Genomic DNA, 14,004 nt, shown 5'->3' on the forward strand with positions numbered 1-14,004 from the left:
CATAATGCAAAAATTATTTCATGACATGGAGAAGAAAGAAATCTTCTCCATCTCATTTTACAAAGCCATTATCACTTTGATACTGATGCCAGGAAAGGAGACAACAAGAAACAAAACTACAGACCAATATTCTTTATGAATACGAATGCAAAAATTCTCAACAAAATTCTAGCAAACTTAATTCAGAAAGACATCAGAAAAATGATCAACCACAGCCAAGCAGGTTTCATCCCAGGGATACAAGGATGGTTCACATATGTAAATCCATAAATAATATTCATCACCTAAACTGAAGCAAAAACAAGAATTATATTATCATCTTAATAGATGCAGAAAAATCATTTAACAAAATGCAGTGCCCTTTTATAAGAACCCTTCACAAAATGGGTATAGATGAAACACACCTCAAAATTATAAAAACCATATATGACAAATGCACAGCCAACATGATACTGAATAGGGTAAAGATGAAAGCACTCCCACTCAGAACTAGAACAAGATAAGGATGCTTACTGTCATCACTTCTGCTGGATGTTCTATCCAACAACCAAGCAAAAGAAGCAACTAAAGGGCACCGAAATGTGGGAAAAGGAGGTCAAACTATCACTCTTTAATGATGATATGATCTTATATCTGGAACACCCCAAAGATTCTGCTAAGAGATTCCTGGAATTGATAAATAAATTCAGCAAAGTCCCAGGCTACAAAATCATGTATACAAATCAGTAGCATTCCTATATACCAACAACAACAGACAAGCTGAGAACCCAGATCAAAGACAAACTATTTCTCATAATAGCTACAAAGAAAATAATGTAGCTAGAAATATATTTAACCAGGGAGGTAAAAGATTTCTACAAAGAAAACTATGAGGAAAGAAATTGCAGAAGATGTAAAAAATAAAGAAAAATATCATGTTGGTGTATTGGCAGAATCAACATTGTTAAAATGCCCATACTACCCAATGTGATTTACAGGTTCAGTGCAATCACCACCAAAATATTAATGTCATTTTTAAGAGATCTTTGGAACAATAAAAGCACCCAACTAGCCAAAGTAACCCTAAGCAAAAGGAAGAAATCTGAAGCCATCAGTTTACCCAACTTTATGTTATACTATAATGCTATAGTAACCAAAACAGCATATCTATGACACAAAAAAATAGAGATATAGACTAATAGAACAGAGGACAGAACCTAGATATAAAACAATCCACATATTGTCATCTGATCTTAGACAAGCATACAACAATATACAGTGGGGAAAAGAATTCCTAAATAAATGCTGCTGAGAAAATTAGATAGCCACATGTAGAATATTGAAACAGGATCCATATCTCTCACCACTAACAAAAATTAATTCAAGATGGATCACAGACTTAAATCTATGATATAAAACCATAAGAATTCTAGAAGAAAATGTTGGAAAAACTCTTCTAGATATTGGCCCAGGCAAAGCATTCTTGAAGAAGATCTCAAGGGCAATCATGACAACAATAAAAATAAATAGATGGGACTTGATTCAATTAAAAAGTTCCTGTACAGCCAAGGAACATTCAACAGAACAAATAAACAAACTACAAAATGGGAAAAATATACAACCAAGAAAGGGATAATAACCAGAATCTACAATGAGCTCATGAAATCAGAAAAAGCAAAAACAAACAAACAAAAAAACTCTAACAACCCTGTTAAAAAGTGAGCAAAGACATGAACAGTAGCTTTTCAAAAGAAGGTAGATTAATAAACATATGAAATAAACATATGAAAAAATGTTCAATGTCTCTAATCATCAGAGAAATGAAAATCAAAACCACAAGGAAATAACACCTAATCCCTATTAGAATGGCTTTTATCAAAAAGTTCCAAAGCAATAGATGCTGGTGTGGATGCGAAGTGAATGAAACACTTAGGCACTGTTGGTGGTATGCTAACTAGTGCAGCCTCTATGGAAAATAGTAGGTAGAATCCTCAAATAACTATAAGTAGACCTACCATTTGATCCAGCAATCTCACCACTGGGTATTTACCCAAACAAAATAAAGTCATTTTATCCAAAAGATACTTGCACTAGAATTTTTATTGCAGCACAATTCACAATTGCAAAGATGTGGAATCAATCCAAGTGCCCATCCATTCATGAGTGTGTTAATGAAATGTGATATATGTATACAATGGAGTACTATCAGCCATATAAAATATGAATTTATACCCTTTGCAACAATCTTGATGGAACTGGACATCATCCTCCTAAGTGAAGTATCACAAGAATGGAAAAACAACACACATGCACTCACTATTAAATTGGAACTAACAGATCAGCACTCTTGTCCACAGATGGAAGTGAATATCAACAGAACTCATGCAGGTGAGAGGAGTATGGAGAGGCTGAGTGAAATCATACCTAACCAGTAAAATGTACACTATCTGCACAATGAGCACACTTATAACATTTACTCAAATGGTACAAAAGCAATCTATGTAGCCAAAACATTTGTATCTCTGTAATATTCAGAAAAAAAACACAAGAAAATGTAGAATAAAAAAATTTAAACAATGGGTTAAAGCTCCTTTATAAAGTACTTCATAATCCTATGATTAAAATAATATTGCAATATAGTATTTAATGACATGTAATAATGTCAATGATATATTTTATATAAAAACTTATAAGTTAAACTTATTTAATAATGTTTCTTTAAGAAAGGAGTATAAATTATATATATATTATATATATATAAATGATGAGAGAGAGACAAAGAGAAAGAGAGAGAGAGAGAACTTGAAAACTATACAAAACAGCATTAATTAGTTATTTATCTCTGAATGGTGAAGTTTAGACTTTACCAGAAATTTTTACTTCTTTTTGTGTATGAGTGATTTCTAAATTATATACAATAAGCACTTTATATGATAAAAATTTTAGTTTTTAAATGATATACAGGAATGATTACCTTCCCTTTAGGAAAAATATGACATTGTTGATGGATATATGAAACTGTAAAAGATGTGGATATATGTGCTTATCTCCATTGAGGATTAATTACTGCATTACTCAAACTTTATATATTTGCAAATGACTATATAAATATATAAATAAATAAAATATACTGTTAAAAGCAGAATTATTTTTAATGGTCACACTTTAATCTGGTCACTGTGATTTTCTGCCAATAAGATGAAAGCAGATCACTGTCCCTGGGTACGAATATAATAGAGCATTTTACAGACTGTTAGAGATGGATTTCATGCTACCTCTGACCAGTAATTATCTTAAATGTGAGTTCCATTATTCTCAGCTCTCAAAATCCTTTGATCTATTTCATGATGGGCTGAGGAGGAAGCTATCAATGTTTCCATTCAAGAACTTTTTGGAAAAATACTTTGGCTAATATTTTCCTTTTCATTTATCTGCGTAAGTCTGAACTTGAAAGTATTTTGATAAGTGGAAATCTTTTTCATCATTCAAATTATATTTATTAGCAAGTGAAATTTTTATAATGAGTTATATAGTTATGTCCTTTTATTAAGAAAAATTAAAATCATTAGTTATTTAATAAATAAAATTTTGGTTTACTGGAATGAAATTTTTACAATGAAATCTTTGCAAATTTTATTTAAAAAAAATAAGAAACAACAAAAACTAAGAAAATACAGCAAAAACAACATGAAATCAGTTGCCAGCTTTATGTTTTCTGGCAATATCTATAGATCATTTTAAAAAAATGAATTGCTTCTAGACCTTTGGGCTAAGATCAATTGCAGTTTCTGCTCTTAATAGTTTCTTAAAACAAACAAACAAACAATAATATTAACCACCTTTGTCAGAGACTCAACTAACTTGCAAAGTCTTAACTAAGTTTTAAAAAAATGGCACAAAATATCACCAATTTAGTCAAAACAGTCAATCTTCTAGCCCCATGAGGACACAACCTAAATGTGCCTATTTAAAGATCAAAGATGTGGTAAGACAGTTTGAAACTTTGATCTTCAAATGACTGCTAGAGTTTTAAGTATCACTACAATAGATCCGCCCCCTTTTTGTCATCAAATTATTCTGTTTCTTCCAGCAACCCCTATTGTCTGTTGAACCAAAAGTGTAGGCATGCATGTTTGGGAAGAGTAGAGCAATGATGGGAGACCCCCTGGGTAAGAATAAGTCTGGGAGAAACACATGTCTGCTTTAAACACAAGTGATTTTCATAGATAAAAATGGCTATTTTAAAATGTTTGTGCTCAGTTGAAAAACATTCATACTACAGATTTTTTATTTTTAAAATAATACTTTTAGATGCATCAAGTCATGAATGTAAGCGAGCAATAACCAGAATGTTCAGGACTTCATCTGTTCTGTATTAATTATAGTCATTGGTATCTTAGATTTTGATCATAAATTCATAATCAGCACATAATACATACAAATCATTTCTTCAAATAATTGGTATTCTACAAAATATAAGAAAGTATAACTTTATAAATTCTGCCTTACCATCAAGACAGACAAGGAATTACTCTGTATGTTTTGATAGGTACATCTCCATGCACTGGGACTTGCCATCATTCATAACTTGGTAGATCATTCTCACTTTTCTCCTCACAGTAGAGCAGAATAAAGTAGAGGACAGACTAGTATAGTAGAAAGCATAGATAGTCCTTTAGAATCATTTTGTAGTCTGCATGACCTCAATTTATACTGTCATATCAATAAATGACCTACTCTATATTTATTAATATTAAACCTTTTATTTTTTTTTGACATATCCATTTAGTATTTCCTTCCATCTATTGTCAAATTGATTTTCAGGCTGAAACTAGCAAGACTAACAAGGGTAATATGAAAATGATGCTTTAGATAAATAAGCAAATTTTTAAGTCAATTTTTAACTGCTTCAAATAAATATTGAATAAATTCCATCTCAGTTTTGTAGTGCAGTCCTATAGCGGACACTGGAATGTCACTCAGTTAAATTTACTAAGTCTTGGAGAAATGAGGAAGACTAACAAATGATTAAGAGGAAGAAAGAATTATACATTATTTACATATCAAATTATGGACCATTATCTTGGACCTATTGCTAGAAATATTTGGAAATGCATTATTTGGGGAATATTTAAAACAAAAAGAATAGCTGCTCAGCTGGAAGCCATCATAGATTCAATATAGTCTTTTTTTTTCATGATTTCCTAATCAAAAGTCTATTTGAACTTTATAAATAATCTGGAAAAGACTTTCATAATTCTCTTGTGGGTAAAATGGAGAAATGAGGTAAATGACATTTATAATAATTTGAAATATTTGAAGTGATTTACTAGTGATCTAATAATTAGTTTCATTCCAACCTGAAAGTGATTTTTGAGGAAAGTATGCCTCCTGGCTATTATATAAATTGATTATTCAAATTTTTATTACTTTTTTAGGGAGATAAGATAGATTTTTGCCTATAGAATTTGCAGAGGATGTGAAAAATGGAATTTTAGTTGATAGTTTGAATAGTGAAACAAGAATCAAAAGACTTTGATTAGCTGAAGTTACATCCTTATCATTTCTAAAGGTGCAGTTTAACTGAGATAAGTATAAAATGCTATACTTCAACAAACAAAGAGAAAAGTAAGAAAATAAGAAAATAAACACAAGTATAAGACAAGTGATTATGGACAGCAGCAGGAGTGTAGAAGCCTGCAATATATCTTTAAAAAATTGTTTTGAAAAAATGATGTACAACCCAAATAAAGCTGTGTCAACTTGTGGTCTGTTTCATCATGGTCTCGCATTCAAAAGATATAAGATTTAATCAAATAAAAATAAAGTATCTACTAAAACAGTAACAATGCAATTTTTATCATTAATGAAATCTTTCAAACATATTAAACATAGTCAAGATTTTATATATTCCAAAACTCATTTATTATAGTAGCTTTTTCCTAAAGATATCTCTTCTCTTTTCCTTCACAATTCATTCTCTTGTCTAACACATTGTTATTCAACTCTTGGATTTTTACATCATAACCTTTTTGACCTGATTTATATGTTTGCTAAAATATCACCATATAAGCATACATTTACTAAACACTTGTCATTTTCTATTTACTCATAACATTCATCACTTCTAACATATTTTAAAATTTATTGTTCCTAAAAGATAAGCTCCACAAATAACTCTTGAATGAATGCTGGTTAATCTTCTACTCCAAAATTTTCATATACTTTTATTGGAGAATTCTTTTTCTCTTTTTAGTATATGACCTAAACTTTAGTACAGACGAGACTGTTCATCAGACTTCTTTTCCATAAATGTAACCTTATTATGTTTTCCCCTCAAAGTGATAGCCTCTTATAACTAGGAGAGGAAAGGAAGAGAGTTTCAGGGCAGAAAATAACTTTTTTTGGTTTATTAAAGTTACATCCTTCCTCCTCTGCCTTCTAAATTTCCTAAAATGACTTGAATTTTTCTTTAATTAAAAACTTCATTTTTTCATTGATGCTTATTTGGAAGTGACTGCTTGAGTTTACACATAAGCAAGAAGAATAATTTAGAACCAATATACTGCAATATATTACAAAATTTTTAAAAATTATATTTTGTACTGCTCAAAACTTGAGAATTGCTTTCAGTTTCAGGGTACCATATTTGGATAATTATATTTACACCATTCTTATAGTAACCAAAGCTAGTTATTGCAATAATTAGTTTGATTGTAATTCTGATGAAAATAATAATAGTCTATTGAGCAAGGTAGTTCCTCAGATAATTTGCATGTAAGATTTGGCTCCATATCTTTGAAATTTAAGATATGAATTCAAACAAGTTCATGAATTATAAAATAGATATTGATCTAAGATAAACCAGGAATGTTTTCATATTCATATAAGAATTTTGGCTTCTTTATCATAAAATAATCAGATTTGGGATATTCAAAACAAAATATTTCAGGCACAGGTGCTTTTAATTCAAATATGGTATTTATATATGGTTTCAAGAGCTATCTGACAAAATCTAAGAGCACAAATAATACCTTCAGGAAAATGAGAACCTTGAGTAAAATCTCCCTATATTGTGTCCCTTTTTTCTTCCTAATAGATCTCATAAGTTTTCTTTTTATTGGATTAAGTTTCTCTGCTACTTGGACCATGTGGATTCACAGAAGTTGAGCAGCCATTTCTTCTCATTTCATGTATTATAGATGTAGCAACAATGAGAAACTAATCAATAGTCTTTCTACTGCAAATTTCAGAGACTAAACTGACTAGTTCACTTGGGTTTAATTAATGATAGTGAAGAATACAGGGAACAACTAAATAAATAAGGCTATCAATTAAAGGGGTTATTGTGAATCAACCAGGCACCACAAATTTCCCCCAGGTCCTATACTCTTGACTTCTAAGCTATAGTGATATTAGTTTTTTCTGCATTATTTTTAGAGTAGTATTTTTAATTATTTTCTTAACGTTTTTGTCTGAAAGTGAAGTACAAAATTAAATTTGTCCTAAATCTGCTTCTACACATAACAAACTGTAAACTAGCTTAGTACATAGACAAACTGCAAACTAAATTGAGGGTAACTACTTGCATAACAAGCAACCAAGTCTTGATGGGGGTGTCAGGCAAGACAAGAGACATCACATGTCAGATTTCCCTGGCTATAGGGCAGAATACTGGACTGAGGAGAACAGAGAGCAATTGCAGCTCAGGTGTGGATCACAAGAAGACAACAGAGACATCTGGGGACCCCAAAGGAAAAAATTGAAGCTGAGGAAAAAGAAGATAGGAGAAGAGAGCAGTGTGGAACAAACATAGAAAGGCTCAGGGCAAATTGAAAAGGTAAAGGGGATTCCTCTCCCCGACCCAGGTACCTTCAGTGAACAATGGAACACAAAACATATCGGAGGCACTTCCACCCTTCGTAAGCCCAGGCATAGTGGATAAATAGGAATAGCAGGAGTTTCAAAAGGGACACCCGTGGGAGACTGCCATGAGAGACTCTAGTACTGGCTTTTTCACACCTAGACACTTCCTGCTCTCTACCTCCTCCAATCATGGCATCAAAGATTTTAGTTCAGGCCAGCTGGCAGCCCCAGTCCCTTTCCCCACTGCAACTGAGAGAGTATTCTCAACTGAGAAGCTCATGAATGGCTGCTTCTCTAAGGAGGGTGCGTTTCCTGGCCAGACTCACCCCTGAGAGCAGGGCCCCCACAATTCATTTGCCTCCTGCCTGCTGGTGCTTCACAGAATCATGCGCTGGTGGCTTAGACAGGCCAGTCAGACCCAGTGCCCCCCTCACATGAGAGCGGTGCAGGGAGATGCAGCGGAGAGGTCTTGCTCCCAGACTCAAGTGGTGGGAAAGCCCTCATGACCATATCCAACGGGATAGTGTGGAGAGGTGCCGAGGAACAGGAATCTGTGAGTGTGCCCATTCCCCACCCTCAGTGGATAACTGCCATAGTAGATAAGGATGCAGCACTCAGAGTGAATTAGCCTAGACCCTGGTTATTATAACAACTGAATACCTCAGGTATGATGGCTGAATGGAAGCAGTGGCCCCTTCCCCCACTCGTTACAATAAGAAGTGCAGCTAGAGCCAAGAAACTCAAAAGCAGCCACTTCTTTCCAATGGGGGTGTGCCCCTGGCTGAGGCGCCTATAGATAGAGAGGCCTATTTCTCTCCCTTTGGAGTCTTGAGGTGGAACAGGGGTGCACAATTGGTGATTTTCCACCCACAAGTATCCCGCAGAGATGAATGCTAATGGTTCAGACACTTGAACTGAGGAGTAGTTCGAGAACCAGTCTGGGGCACTGAGGGAACTCATGCAGATTGTTCTGATGGGAGAGTGTTGTGGAGTACTAGGTAGCAAATAGGGTGGGTTCTCACTGCACCATGCAGTGAAACAATGCTAGTGGACAAGGGAATAAAGAGTCTGGCCCTTAGCACTCCAGCAATTAGGCCCCTCCCTCAGGAATAGCCTTCCTGGCTTGATGAGATTGCCCTGAATTTCATACCAGCAACTCCCTGTAGCTGATGGATAAGCAAACTTTGAGCCCCACCAAGGCGTTGCAAAGCCTCTCAGGCTCTTACAATTCAGCCACAATTTGTCTTGCTTCCCCCACTATCTCAGAGGGAACAGGTATCAAGCAACCCATCCCACCCCACTGCCCCGAAGCTACAGAGTCCCTTCTAAAACTTGGGGAATTCGAGTGCCCCACCTGGGGGATCAGAGCTAACCACAGGCATAAAAGAACATTTCAGCAGTGGGCTCTGATATGTAAACTTCAATCAATGGCAGAGGAAACAACCATGTAACTAAGCACAGCAGCTTCCAACTCCAGCAAACAGGGAGTGGCTAATTCTTACTCACAAGTACCACCCACCATCTTGGAGATTAAGGCGGGGTACTTAACTCACTATACACTGTTGGGAAGAGATGAAGACAGCAGGTCAGAGGTAGCCCAAGAGCTTCTTCAAACCTGCTGGAACACACCATAGGCAACACAGGATCAACACTCCTCTTCCTGATATGGTCAGGTATCTTAGAGGACCCTGAGACAGGCCCATAAACCAGGCCTAGCACACTCAGGACCCGACAGAAAGGCCAGATGAGAAGGAATCAGGGAAAGAACTGCAAAATGTGAAAATGCAGGGTGAAAGGATACCTACAAAAGAAAACAATAGTGCATAGCAATCCATACCAACCTAATGAAAAGATTGAAATGACAGGTGAACAATTTGGAATATGGATTTTAAGAAAGGTCAATGAAATATAAGAGAAAATAGAAACCCAACACAAGGAAAACACAAAAATAATGCAGGAAATGAATGAAAAATCACTAAGAGAAGAGAATTATTAAAAAAATTTAAACACAACTTTTTTGGAAATAAAAATTCTTTCAAAGAAACACTAAGCCCAGTGGAAAACTGTAAGAATAGGCTAGATCAGAAAGAAGTAAGAATCTCAGAGCTTGAAGACAATACCTTTGAGTTAAACAAGTCAGTCAAAGAGAAAGAAGAAAAAAATAAGAGGAAGAAACCAGGCCTACAAGAAATATGGGATTACTCAAAATGACCTAACATAATCACAGGCATCCCTAAGGGCAAAAAAGAAAATACAAAAGGATTGGAAAACCACTTTGAGGAAATAATTGAGGAAAGTTTCTCTGGCCTTCCTAAAACTATAGATATCCAGTTACCAAAAGCTCAAAGGATTCTGGGGAGATTCATAGCAGGGGCAATAACCACAACAAGCAAATATCAAATTAGCCAAAGTAAACATGCAGACACTATCCTAGGAGTCATAAAGCAAAAAGCATCAGGTAATATAAAAATGAAAGCCCATCAGGCTAACTGCAGACTTCTCAACTGAGACCTTATAAACCAGAAAGTATTGGAGCCCCATTCTCATTCTTCTTTTTTTTTTTTGAGAAAGAGTCTCACATTGTTACCCAGGCTAGAGTGCCGTGGTGTCAGCCTAGCTCACTGCAACCTCAAACTGCTGGACTAAAGTGATCATTCTGCCTCAGCCTCCCAAGTAGCTGGGATTACAAGCATGCACCACCATGCCTGACTAATTTTCCTATATATTTTTAGTTGGCCAATTAATTTATTTATGTTTTTAGTAGAGACAAGGTCTCGCTCTTGCTCAGGCTGGTTTCAAACTCCTGACCTTGGGCAATCCTCCCACCTCGGCCTCCCAGAGTGCTAGGATTACAAGCTTGAGCCACCATGCCTGGCCTCTTATTCTTCTTAAACAGAATAATGCCCAACCTAGAATTATGCACCCTGTAAAACTAGGTTTCTCATATGAGGGAAAAATAAAGAAATTCTCAGACAAGCAAATACTGAGGAAATTTGTCAAGATCAGCCTGCCCTGGAGGAAGTACTCAGAACTGCATTATACATGGATCAGCACAGTAAGCACCCACCGGTGTAAAATCACCAAAAGGTAAGAGGAAAGATACCATTATGACTCAAGAGGTAAAACAAAACAGCAGGATGAACAGAAATCCACCTCACTTATCAACTTTTTCAGTAAATATGAATGGCTTGAACTCCCCACTCAATACACAGAGGCTGGCTGAATGGATAAAAAAATACAAGTCAAGTATCTGCTGTCTCCAGGAAACACAACTAAACCAAAAGAACTGCTTCAGACTCAAGGTAAAGGGATGGAAAACAATATTCCATGCAAATGAAAATCAAAAGAAAGCTGGTGTAACTATTCTCATATAACATAACATAGACTTCACATTAGCAAGAGTAAAGAAAGGCAAAGGTGGCAATCACCTAATAGGGAAGGGAATAATTCAACAAGAAGACATAACAATCCAAAATATTTATGCACCTCACAGAGTTACACTGAGATCCATAAAGCAAAGCCTACTTGATCTAACTTAAAGGATAAACAACAGCATCATAATAGCTAGGGGACTTCAACCCCCCACTGACAGATCCTAAAAGGAAGAAATAAACAAAGAAAAAAGGCACCTAAAAGGGGTTCTAGAGCAAGTAGGACTGACAGACATTCACAGAACATCCTATCCCAAACTACCAAATATACTTTCTTCTCATCAGCTCATGGACCGTTCTCTAAGATTGAACACATTCTAGACCACAAAACATGTTTCAAACATTTTTTTAAAAAATAGAAATTATACAATGTATCTTCTCAGAACAAATTGGAATAAAATTAGAAATCATTTCCAACAGAAACACAAAAATTTACATAAAGTCATGGAAATTAACCTACTGTGGAACAATTGTTGGGTCAAGGAGGAAATAAAGATGGAAATCAAAAGACTTTTTGAACTAAATAAAAAACAGGATACAAGTTGTCAAAATCTATGAGATTCAGCAAAAGCAATCCCAAGATGAAAATTCATAAGCTTAAATTCCTACATCCAAAAGACACAAAGATCACAAATCAACACTCTAATGAATTCTCTCAAGGAATTGGAAAATGAAGAGCAAATCAATCCCAAACCCAGCTGAAGAAAATAAATAACTAAGGTCAGAGCAGAACTAAATTATATTGAAAATAAAGGAATTATACAAAAGATTAATGAAAAAAGTAAACAAAATTTACAGGCCTGTTAGATGAATCAGAAACAGAAAAGAAAGGCCTGTAATAACCTCAATCAGAAATGAAAAAGGGTATATTACAACTGATACCTCAGAAATACAAAATATTATCTCTGAATAGTATAAAAATTTCTATAAAAACCTCAAAAGCATTTTTAAAATGGAAAAATTATTGGAAATACAAAACCACCCTCTGCACAATCAGGAAGAAAGAGAATTCTTAAACTGATGAATACCAAATAACAAAATTGAAGCAGCAATAAAAAAATCTTCCAACCAATAAAAGTTCCTGGTCCAGATGGTTTCACGGTAGAATTTTACCAGACATACAAAGAAGAACTGGTTCTTATACTGTAGAAATTATTTCATAGCATTAAGAAGGAAGCCATCTTTCCCAATTCATTCTATGAAGCCAAATCACCTTGATACTAAAGCCAGACAAAAAACTCCAGGAAAAAAAGAAAACTACATACAAATATCGCTTGTTAATATAGATGCAAAAATCTCAATAAAATTCTAGCAAACTAAATTCAGCAGCATATGTAAAAAATAATCCACCACAATCAAGTGGGCTTCATCACAGAGATGTAAGAATGGTTCAACATATGCAAATCTATAAATGTCTCTAATTATCTGGGAAATGCAAATCAAAACCACCATGAAATATCACCTAACTCCAGTGAGAATGACTTTTATCAAAATGTCCCAAAACAATACATGTTGGCATGGATGCAGAGAGAAAATAACACTTATACATTCTTGATGGGACTACAAACCAATGCAACCTCTATAGAAGATAGTATGGAGATCCCTCAAAGAACTTGAAGTAGACCTGTCATTTGACCTAGCAATTCCACTATTGGCTATTTACCCAAGGGAAAAAAAGTCATTTGATCAAAAAGATACTTGCACTCAAATGCTTATTGCAGCACCATCCACAATTGCAAAGACGTGGAATCAACCCAAGTGCCCATCAATATATGAGTAGATTAATAAAATGTGGTATATGTATACCACGGAGTATTACTCAGCCATGAAAAAAGATAGTGAACTAATACCTTTAGTAACCAGCTGGATGGAACTGGAGACCATTCTTCTAAGTGAAGTTTTTCAATAGTGGAAAAACAAACACCACACTTGCTGACTATTAAATTGGAACTAATTGATCAACACCCATGTGCACATATGGATGTAAAACTCAATAGAAATCAAGCAAGTGGGAGGAGCAAGTAGGAAACGGGTTTCTTCACACCTATCAGTTACAATGTACACTATCTAGGTGATGGGTACACTTACAACTTTGACTCAAGCTATACAAAAGCAATTTATGTAACCAAATCATTTGCACTCCTGTAACATTCTGAAATGAAAAATAAAGTAATCAAGTCTTAGCCAATTATAGCAACTGAACCGTTAAGCAATCATAGGCTGCAAAATGCTCAGACACATTTAAATAAGACAAATGCTACGCTGTAATCAATAGGCTATTTCTCCATATGTCACTTCCTTTCTTTTTGTTTATCTATATTGCCTGCCCACATTGCTGGGTGGAGCTCTCTGAACCTTTACTGATTCAAGGTGCTACCCTATTTATGAGTCATTTCTTTGCTCTAAGAAACTCTCCTAAAGTTATTTGTTTAAAATTTTCCTTAAAAACAGAGTGACATCAGAAGTGTGATCCAAAGTTGACCTACATAAACCCCAGGAGCACTGAGTAAGTAAGCAGAGGTCCCACTAATCTCTTGTAGTAGATAGGGTCATGGTCATGGGTGAGTTCTCTCTCAGATTTAAGCTCTACTCATTTATGTTTTGAGATCTATCACTTTATTTGAACAACTTTTACTGGACTGGGTAGGGTTGGCTTGGATCCAATAATTAACTGGATTGGATCTAGTTAGAAGCCTCAAGTAAGGACTTTTTGAATATAGATTTGTCC

This window comes from Microcebus murinus, chromosome 11, assembly GCF_040939455.1.
Source record: "Microcebus murinus isolate Inina chromosome 11, M.murinus_Inina_mat1.0, whole genome shotgun sequence".
In the NCBI taxonomy this organism is placed as follows: domain Eukaryota; kingdom Metazoa; phylum Chordata; class Mammalia; order Primates; family Cheirogaleidae; genus Microcebus; species Microcebus murinus.